This window comes from Pseudophryne corroboree, chromosome 9, assembly GCF_028390025.1.
Source record: "Pseudophryne corroboree isolate aPseCor3 chromosome 9, aPseCor3.hap2, whole genome shotgun sequence".
NCBI classification, from domain to species: Eukaryota; Metazoa; Chordata; class Amphibia; order Anura; family Myobatrachidae; genus Pseudophryne; species Pseudophryne corroboree.
Genome location: NC_086452.1, coordinates 242927817 through 242939245, shown reverse-complemented (window position 1 = coordinate 242939245; position 11429 = coordinate 242927817).

The following is an 11429-nucleotide window of genomic DNA, read 5'->3' as shown; positions in this document are numbered from 1 at the left end:
TGTTGGAATTTTCACTGTCAAGATTTTTTACTTGATGACATTTTGATGTTAACATTTTGAATGTCAGCATTATCACTGATGACATTTCATGGAAACAAGAGGAAGGGAGCGCTAAAATGAAATAAAATGTAAGTTTGCAAACACCTGTGGAATAAAAAGGATTAGTAAATAATGTTTACAGCACTTTTGTGCTGATGTAGAAGTCCTGTATGTGGGTTCCTTTCCAATTGCCAGAGCTGCGATCCGTGCCGCGGCTGCAGTCGGGGAAACCTGACTGTCTCTCTCTAACGCTGCCTACCTTGAGTCATGCTCAAACTTCGGCTCTCCCGTGTGGATCGCGTCCCTCCGGCTGGTTCCCGATGCTGCTGTTTGTTTTTTCATCCCCTCACCCATCTGGCGCAGGCTGAGTGATGTCAGGGCTTCACTTGCTGATTATTCACTAACGTGTTTCGGACTTGCTGGTCCTTAATCCTGGATGATCATCTGCTGATGTCACTGCTGGAATCACATTCAAATTAAATTAAATTTGATGTTGATACAAAATCTTGTAAATTATTTTTCAGAGGTAAAGGCAAAAGTTACCTATTTTATTTTTATTATTTGTTTCAAGCTATGGCACTTGCATAACCTTTATGGGTATGGAATGACACTTTAGTTCAAATATAAATATAAACAAAAACCATGTCAGAAAAATACAAGAAAATAAATCTGAAGTGAGGCTGTATATAAAATTTCATATACTTACAGGTGCAGGATTTTTTGTTATTAAGGACTTTTATTGACTATCATAGCTTAAAGTTCCATCTTCATCAAAGACTATAGAACTATTTTAATTTATAAAAGAATCCTGTTTATTAACAAATTTAGACCAAAGACATGCATACATCCTAATTCAAATCAGACAAGGTGATAAATAGAATACTTTCAACACCCAACATGATCATTGTGAATATCTTGTCAAACTATTTGGTCTCCAAAAATATGTTGTTTTTTCCCCAGGTGATATTCTGATCTTTCCCAAGCACTTGTGAAGTCCTGTCACTCTTTGTTCCTGTCATACATTAGGGTTTCAAGTTCCCATTACTCGGTCCAGTGACATAATCTCACGGCCTTCCATGTCCCTCCTGGCCATGTGTAGCATTCCTCTGGTCTGTGGTCACCTGTCTACATGTGTAGTGGGTGTTTTACCCATGGAAATTCCCACTGTGCTGCCACATGGGTACAGTCATATTGGTTGTAATCATATAATCTACCAACAAGGTCTCTACAATTATAATCACATAATCTGTTCAGTCTATAAGTGCTAAGATCCCCTTACTTAAACCTGGACCTGCACTCTGTTCCTTGTCAGTACTACTTCACTCCCTATTGATTAGTACCTTGTTAGCTGGTTCTATTTGCCATCTGCATCTCATATAATTATCATTCTAAAGCACTGGTAAACAGCAACTACAAGTCTCCAGCATTGCTAATAGCATTCAGCTACTGTTTTGGATACAAGTCATCTGTATTGCTGTACAGCATTCGCATTTGGCCATCAGTCTCCAGAATTGCTACAGTATATACTAGAGAAGAGCGGGTTCGGTACCCTGACAACCGAACCCCCCCAAACATCCCATTCTGATCCCGGATCCAAGTCCGGCTTGTGACTTCTCACCAGACTTCGAAACCAGAACGAGGCAAAACGTCATCTTCCTGCTGTCGGATTATCATGGGTTTTGGATCCCATATAAACAGCCACACATCATCACCATTTTCACTCCAGACTTGGAGAGCGAGGGAGACAGACCTCTGTCTCTCTCTGTTGGTGGTGGCGTTGGGTGGGGTTAGTGTGTGCTCTGTAATGGTGCTGCTGCAGTCACTGTGGCGTACCTGTGCTGTATTGGGGGTGCTGTCCTGGCTGTCACTGGTGTTTCATGTGCTGTTATGGCTGGGTGCTGCAGCTGTACATGGGTGTCGCTGTCCTGACTGTAACTGTGTTGTACAGGGTGCAGGGGCACTGCTGTCCTTCTCCAGTATGCTGTAAAATAGAAGGGTGCTGCTGGCCCTGTATGTTGTGAAAATTCAGAGGTATAGTTGTTAAAAATTAAAAGCATACTGCTCTTGTATGCTGTACAATTTAAGGGTGCTGCTGGCCCTGTATGTTGTAACAATTCAGAGGTATAGTTGTTAAAAATTAAAAGCACACTGCTCCTGTATGCTGTAAAATATTGGGGTACTGCTGTTCAAATAACATTACACTGGCCCTGTGTACTATAAAAATTCAGGGGTGCAGTTGTTAAAAAGTAAAAGCACACTGCTGGCCCTGTATGTTATAAAAATTCAGGGGTGCAGTTGTTAAAAATTAAAATCACTCTGCTCCTGTATGCTGTAAAATATTGGGTGCTGCTGGCCCTGTATGTTATAAAAATTTAGAGGGGTATTTGTTAAAAATTAAAAGCACACTGCTCCTGTATGCTATAAAATATTGGGGTACTGCTGTTCAAATAATATTACACTGGCCCTGTATGCTATAAAAATTCAGGGGTGCAGTTGTGAAAAATTAAAAGCACACTGCTCCTGTATGCTGTCAAATATAGGGGTGCTGCTGGCCCTGTATGTTGTAAAAATGAAAAGCACACTGCTGTATGTTGTAAAATATAGGGGTGCTGCTGTTTAAATAACATTGTACTGGCCCTGTATGGTTTTAAAATTCAGGGGTGCACTTGTTAAAGAATAAAAGCACACTGCTGTATGCTGTAAAATATAGGGGTGTTGCTGTTCAAATAACATTACACTGACCCTGTATGCTATAAAAATTCAGGGGTGCAGTTGTTAAAAATTAAAAGCACACTGCTCCTGCATGCTGTAAAATATAGGGGTGCTGCTGGATCTGTATGTTGTGAAAATTCAGAGGTGCAGTTGTTAAAAATGAAAAGCACACTACTCCTGTATGCTGTAAAATAGTGGTGCTGCTGTTCAAATAATATTATACTGGCCTTGTATACTGTAAGTATACAGGGGTGATGTGAAAATAAAAGGGCACTGTTCTGTGTGCTGTAATAATAAAGGGGTGCTGTCCTGTGAAATGGAGAACAACAATTTGGAGGAAAAAATAGTGGAATATCATGAACCACTTCCAGTTCCTAGTACTAGTGCTGAAGATTTTTACATCAACAATTACATTGTAGATGTAATTTCATCAATGTCGACTGTTAAGGCCAATGCCCAATGTCATAAGGGGCATGTGAAATCCAAGAAACAAAAACTAATAATCGGAAAATAAAATAAATTATCTGATGAGAAACGTAAAATTGGCAATATGCCATTCACAACACAAAATGTCAAGGAAAGGCTAAGGCCTTGGCCTATGTTCATGACTGGTGGCTCAGCTTCTCATGAGGATGGAAACCCTCCCCCTCTCAATAAAAAAAATTAAGCGAGTTAAAGCACAGGAAAATACAACTGTGCATTCAGAGTTATCACAAATCCCCAATTAGAGTCCAAGTGTGTCCGCGGAGAGGAGGCTTCTACCATCATTTGCATGCCCCCTGCAAGAGCTGGGAAGAGCACCGCCAGTCCAGTTGCTGATATTGAGATTGAGGATGTCACTGTAGACGTACACCAGGATGAGGAGGATATAGGTGTAGCTGGCGCTGAGGAGGAAGTTGATGATGAGGATTCTGAAGGTGATAAGGTTTGTTTGAATAAGGCACCAGTAGAGACAGTTGTTGTCTGTGGGATGAGTAAGCCCATTGTCATGCCTGGGGAAAATACAAAAAAAACCCCACCTCTTCGGTGTGGAATTATTTCTCCACAAATCCGGAAAACAGGTGTCAAGCCATGTGTTGCCTTTGTCATTTCATAATAAGTAGGGGTAAGGAAGTTAACCACCTAGGAACAAGCTACCTTATATGTCACCTGCAGTCCATTCATCAGAAGTCATTGTCAAGTTCAGAAACTTTGGGTAAGATTGTAAGCAGTCCACTGACACTTAAATCCCTACTTCCTGCTGTACCCAAGCTCCTGCAAGCCACACAACCATCTCCCTTATTGTCAATTTCCTCCAAAGTCAGGAACATCAGTAGTCCTGCAGGCATGACTGCCGCGTCCTCTCCAAACTGGGATTCCTCTGGAGGATTCTTGAGTGATACGCCTACTGCTGCCGCTGCTGTTGTTGCTGCTGGGAGTTGGAAGTAGGAAGATCACTTGTACTACTTTAACTAAGCAATTGACTGTACAACAGTCCTTTGCGAGAATGGTGAAATATGACAGCAGTCATCCTGTTGCAAAGTGAATTACTGAGGCCATAACAACTATGCTGGTGTTTAATGTATGTCCGGTATCTGCCATTAGTGCAGTGGGATTTAGACAGTTGATGGATGTACTGTGTCCCCAGTACCAAATCCTGTCTAGATCCCACTTCAAAAGGGAAAAGATTCCTGGACTGTACAGGGACATTAAGAAAAGTGTCCCCAGTATCATGAAAAATGATGTTGTACCCAGTTTCCACTTATCCATGGACATGTGGACAAGTGGAGCAGGGAAAACTAAGGACTACATGACTGTGACAGCCAACTGGTTAGATGTATTGCCTCCTGCAGCAACAACAGCAGCAGCACCAGTAGCAGCATCTCACAAATGCCAAATCATTCCTAGGCAGGCTCCACTGTGTGTTACCAATTTCCATAAGAAGCACACCACTTACAACCTCTTACGGAAACTGAGGGACATCATCCCACAATTGCTTACACTACTAAGACTCTTCTGGTGATTTGTAATATCGGACAACACCACCAATATTGTACGTGCATTACATCTGGGAAAATTCCAGCATGTCCCATATTTTGCACATACAATTAATTTGGTGGTGCAGAATTTTTTGAAAAATGGCAGGGGCATGCAGGAGATGCTATTGGTGGCCTGAAAAATTGCGGTCCACTTTCGACATTCAGTGACTGCGTGCCGAAGACTGGAGCCCCAACAATCACTCCTTAACCTGCCCTGCCATCATCTGAAAAAAGAGGTGGTAATGAGGTGGAATTCAACACTCTATATGCTTCAGAGGATGGAGGAACAGCAAAAGGCCATTCAAGCCTATACATCCACCTACGATATAGGCAAAGGAGGTGGAATGCACCTGACTCAAGTGCAGTGGAGAATGATTTCCATGTTCTCCAACCCTTTAAACTTGCCACACATGAAGTCAGTTCAGACAATGCCAGCTTGAGTCAGGTCATTCCCCTTATCAGGCTTTTGCAGAAGCAGCTGGAGAAATTGAAGGAGGAGCTAAGACATAGTGTGTGGGACTAGTGGATAGAGCCCTTGATTCGCTTTGACAGGATTCAAGGGTGGTCAATCTGTTGAAATCAGAGCACTACATTTTGGCCACCATGCTCGATCCTAGGTTTAAAGCCTACATTGTATCTATCTTTCCAGCAAACACAAGTCTGCAGAGGTGCAAAGACCTGCTGGTGAGAAATTTGTCATCTCAAGTGGAACGTGACCTATCAACAGCTCCTCCTTTATTTTCTCCAGCAACTGGGGCTGCGAGGAAAAGGAGAAAATTTCCTAGCCCACCTGCTGGCAGTGATGCAGGGCAGTCAGGAGCAAGTGTTGACATCTGATCAAGACTGAAGGACCTTCCAACGTTTACTGACATGTCTACTGTTACTGCATATGATGCTATCACCATTGAAAGAATAGTGGAGGATTATATCGGTGACAGAATCCAAGTAGGCATGTCAGACAGTGCATATGTATACTGGCAGGATAAAGAGTCATTTTGGAGGCCCTTGCACAAACTGGCTTTATTTTACCTAAGTTTCCCCCCATCCAGTGTGTAATCCAAAAGAGTGTTTAGTGCAGCTGGTAACCTTGTCAGCGATCGGCATAGGAGGTTAATTTCACAAAATGTGGAGAAGATGATGTTCATCAAAATGAATTATACATTCCTCCAGGAAGATCTTTTCCAGCAATTGCTTCTATAAAGTACACAGGGACCTGTGATGGTGGATTCCAGTGGGGACAAATTAATACTCTGTGAGGATGAGGATGTACACACTAAAAGGGGTGAGGAATCGGAGGATGAGGACAACATCTTGTCTCTATAGAGCCAGTTTGTGCAAGGGGAGGTTAATTGCTTCTTTTTTGGTGGGGCAATAAATTGCTTCTTTTTTTGTGGGTGCCCAAACAAACCAATCATTTCAGCCACAGTCGTCTGGCAGACCTTGTCGCTGAAATTATTGGTTTGTTAAAGTGTGCATGTCCTGTTTATACAACATAAGGGTGGGTGGGAGGGCCCAAGGACAATTCCATCTTGCACCTCTTTTTGTTTCTTTGCATTTTTAAAAAAAATATGTTTATTGAAGATTTTTCAGTCATACATATGTAAATATGAAAGAACATACAACATGGAAATACAGAATAAAGTGTCTATACAGATATATTCTAGGGTATATCCGACTAATGCGGAGACATCACAGCAAATAAAAGGGAAACTAGAGATATCAACCATCAACAAAGAAGACCGTCTGCCACCGGAATTCAACTGCATATACTCCAAGACTACTAAGGGGCAGTAGACCACAAGTAATCGCATAGTATGGCAGTATTTCCACATAGTACTATTTGGTAAAGAGAAAGGGCAGAAGATAGAAAACTAAGTACAAGAAGAAAGTATATACAGGGGAAAGACACAAAAGGGAAGAAAGAACAAAAAGGGGGGGTATGACGGGATGAGGATGAGTGTTGGGGCCAGCTCATAACACTCAATATAACCCATTAAAGTGCCAAGAAGAGAAAAATAGGCATACACGTGCTTTGAAAAAGAAAACAGCTAAATTACTTAAACCCTTGCAAATGATTCATAGGACAACAAGGAGCAATCCAAGGTTTTCAAGATATGTTGTTTGGTAGGGGGAGGTAAAGTGTCAATGAAAGGGCTCCATTTGAGGCAAAACTTTCGTGTGCTAAAGAAGGGCGAAGTTAAAACCGTTTTTCTATCATAATACAACAATTGCAATAGTTTTTGCTGGACTTCTGCAAGGGAAGGAGCAGAGCGCTTAACCCATTTAATCAAAATAATTTTTTTACCAAGTGTAAGGATTACACTGAGAAGAGAAAAACTTCCCGGAGTGATCCTCCAGTTTGTAAAGTTTAAGGTAAGACAAGCTAACTGATCCGGGGACACATTCAAGGAGAATAGTCTATTAACATAAGCAAGAAGTTTACGCCAAAATCGTCTAATTTTCTACATTCCCACACACAGTGCATAAATGATGCTGAGAACTTCCCACATTTAAGACAGTCACCAGATTCTGAGGGTAACATATGGGATCGTTGTGCAGGTGAAATGTATGCTCTGTGTAAAAATCTTAGGTGAACTTCTTGAAAGTAAGCTGATGACAAAAATTTCAGTGATCTTTCACAGGGTTGTATAATATCAGTAATGCTAACTAAAGCAGGGATATCAGCTTTCCATTTAAAAAACAAATTGTACCATTGTACACTGGGTAGACAAGATATCAAAATAGAGTAGGCATATTTCACTTTAAATGGACGCACCTGGGAAGATTGCAAGAGAGTATCAATAGCTTGAGAAGCAGGGTATACATTATGGGGACCACTTAATTGAGTTAAGGCACCATAAGAAAGTACAAAGTGACGCACCTGGAAGTACATAAACATGTGGCATGGAGACAATTTAAATTTTTGGCAAAGGTCAGAAAAGGAGTAGAGGACTCCTCCAGGATCAAACACTTTGTGGAAGGAGTCGAGACTCTTTTCTTTCCAGAGGGAGTACGTAGCATTATGCAGCGAGGGTGGGAATGCTGGGTTACCCCACAACGGGATATATTTGGAGAAATGGGGTTCACGGTGGCAGTGTTTATTGATAGCAAGCAATGCGGAGAAATTATCTCTAAATAATATATGGTTCTTTAATTGGGAAGGTATCTGGGTTGGGTGCAAGTGTATCAATGCACTAGGAGCATATGGAGAGAATATCGCCAATTCCAACTCATGATCAACATAGTGAGACGTACAATAGAGCCAGTTGATAATATATCGGAATTGTACTGCTAGGGAATATGCCTGAATATCAGGAGCAGCAAAGCCACCCTTCACTTTAGGAGATTTTAATTTCTGCCTGGCTATGCATGGCCTTTTTCCTTGCCAAAGAAACCTAGAAAAGAGTGCCTCAAGCCTAAGAGTATCTGAACGTGTCAATGAAATAGGGAGCATTTGCATAAAATAAAATAATTTGGGGAAAATAATACATTTAATCACCTCTAGTCTCCCCAAAAGAGACAATGGTAAATCCTTCCAAGAATCCAATTTGAGGGCTAAATGATCTATGAGAGGAGAATAGTTAATTTTATAAAGATTAAGGAGATCAGAGCAAATATTAATACCTAAATATTTGAAATGAGAATGGGTCACTTTAAAAGATGGAATATCAGGATGGGAGAGTAACAAATTGCTGAAGAACAAAAGTTCTGACTTATTAACATTGATTCTATAATCTGCTATTTTTCCAAAAGAATGAATCAGTTGTAATAAGGACGGTAACGATTGTTCTGGATTCGTCAAAAACAAAAGAGTATCGTCAGCAAACAGGGCAATTTTCAGAACCTGCGACTCAATGGTAATTCCATGAATATGCGGTGAGTTACGAACAGCTATAGCTAAGGGCTCAATCGATAGATCAAAAAGGAGCGGGGAAAGGGGACAGCCTTGTCTTGTCCCCCTTTGCAATATAAAGGCAGAAGAGAAAAGACCGTTACAGGAAACAGAAGAAGAAGGAGAAGAATATAAGGTGCGAATAATAGAAATAAAAGAAACAGGGAAGCCAAATCTGTGCACGGTTTTAAAAAGATAGGGCCACAATAAAAGGTCGAAGTCCTTTTCCGCATCTATAGATAAAATAAGTGCAGGGGGGGAATTAGTAGAAGAGGTCGAATGAACATGTTGAATGACCGAGAGGACCCGTCTAAGATTTACAACCGAATGTCGACCAGTTATGAAACCAGTTTGGTCTTTATGAATAAGTAGAGGCAGGATTGGTTTCAACCTCTGTGCTATGATGGAAGTAAAAATCTTAAAATCCACATTTAATAGTGAAATAGGCCTGTAGGAGCCCGGTAAAGAAAGGTTCTCCCCGATTTGGGTAGGACTTTGATCACTGCGTCTGTAAACCTATCTGGAAGAATCCCCTCGGTCAAAATTTTGTTAAAAACAGCCTGCAAAGTCGAACCTATCTTTGGGGACATTTGTTTATAAAATTAATTTATGTAGCCATCTGGCCCTGGGGCTTTACATGGTGTGAGTCGTTTTATAGTCGTTAAAATTTCAGGAAGGGTAATGGGAGATGTTCAAGAGGGGATCAACTCAGCTGGCACTTGAGGTAAGGGAAGATTGTCCCAGAAGTGGGGGGGGTAAACATCATGAGAGGAAAGGGCATCTCCTGGATCAGGAGAGGAATATAAGGATACGTAATATTCACGCATAATGGCTGCAATTTGAGCATTAGAAGAGGACAGGGAGCCATCTAGATTTTGTAAGGGATGGACCACCATTGGTTTCCTAGATCCCTGTAATAATGAGGTAAGAAGTTTACCCGCCTTGTTCCCAAAGCGGTGAAACTTGTAACTTACATTAAACTGATATTTATCACCTGCTAATTGCAGAAGATCATTAAAAGTAGTTTTAGCCAAAGTATAAGCTGTTTTGTTTTCTGGAGAGGGCTGTAATTTAAAAGTCTGATAGGCTGTAGACAGGATATTTTGAGTTTCCAGATACGCCTGATTAAGGGCTTTCCTAAGATGCGAGTTATAGGAAATCACTTCACCTCTCAAAACCGTTTTAGCGGTTTGCCAAAAAAGGGATGGGTTATCCGACTCATGTGTTGAGTTATCCAATCGAAAATTCTCCCAGATATCATCACATTTGCATTTAAAGCTATCTGATTTAGCTAAATGTGAAGGAAATTTCCATAAAGAAGGACAAGATTTTTCCATTGTATAAGCCAATTCAACCCAAACCAATCCATGATCCGAGATAGAAATCGGTTCAATGGTGGCTTGGTGAATATTAGGGAATAGTAGGGAAGTGACGAAGATGTAATCTATACGAGACCAGGTATTGTGAACCATTGAGAAGCACGTATACTCCTTTTCGATTGGATTTAAAGCTCGCCAGGCATCCACTAGATTAAGTCTCTTGGCAAGCCAAGGAACACCTAGTTTGGGAAGAGGTCGGGACCGACTGGTATAGTGGGATTTATCTAAATACAGAGAGGAGACTAAATTGAAATCTCCACAGAGAATTAAGGAAGAGAGGTCACAGGTATAAAGTTTAGCCATGAGTAAGGAGAAAAAGTTTTTTTTATAAGTATTTATAAACAGAACATATGTGGTAAAATTTATTACCCAGTTTGAAATGCACAAGCACGTATCTACCTTCTGGATCAGCATCCACCGACAATACTTCGATGGGGAGAAAACGTCTCGCTAAAATTGCCACTCCACAAGATTTCGAATTAAGAGATGCTGCACCTAATAAAGACCAATTCAACATCTGTAACTTTTTTGTTTCCTGTAGAACCAGGTGCGTCTCCTGTAAACATGCAATGTCAATATGATTTTTATTCATATAGGATAATATCTTTCACCTCTTAGCAGGTGTGTTAATACCTCCTATATTAAATGTACAAATCTTAACCGTAGCCATACCTCTAAAAAAAAAAAAAATACAACATCTGGCAAGGGTAAAGCATGTTATGATATCGCATCTCTGTAGAAATTAGAGGGAGATGGGGGCGAGGGATAAGACATGAGGAAAGAAGACCATAACAGGGGTGACAAACAAAAAGAGATTGAGAAAGAGAAAATCAGACAGCAAAAGCAAGAGTAATGAAATAAACATTACATAAGAAATGAAAACAGTAATAAACAGACTTCGGGTGAAACAAAAACAGTTGGTGGTTATAACCATATAGAACACGGGGGCTGCTCCGTTGCCACCAGCAACATTAAAATAACAATAACCATACTGATAATAAAACAATTAGTCAAGCTCACTAAATGATCACCAAAACATATAGAATAAAGCAAAGCAGGCCGCAATGCTAAAACCTTACAGCAACAGCGTAATCAAGTCCATAAAGGGCATGCCTGGAACCTGAAAAGAAATACGAGGAAAGAGTCATCCCACTGGGTCGTCAGAAATATCTTGTGCAAGAGAGTCAGCTTCTTCTTTAAGATAAGCTTCAGCATCCCCGGGGGTGGTAAAGTCAGTGAAGGAGGATCCCTGAAAAATCCTAAGTCAAGCTGGGTACAACATAGCAAATTTCTGCTTGTTTTTAACCAGGAAGGCACAAACGGGGTTAAAGGCTTTGCGAAGGCGAGAAAGTTCTGCAGAGTAATCTTGAAAAATCCGCAGAGGAATAC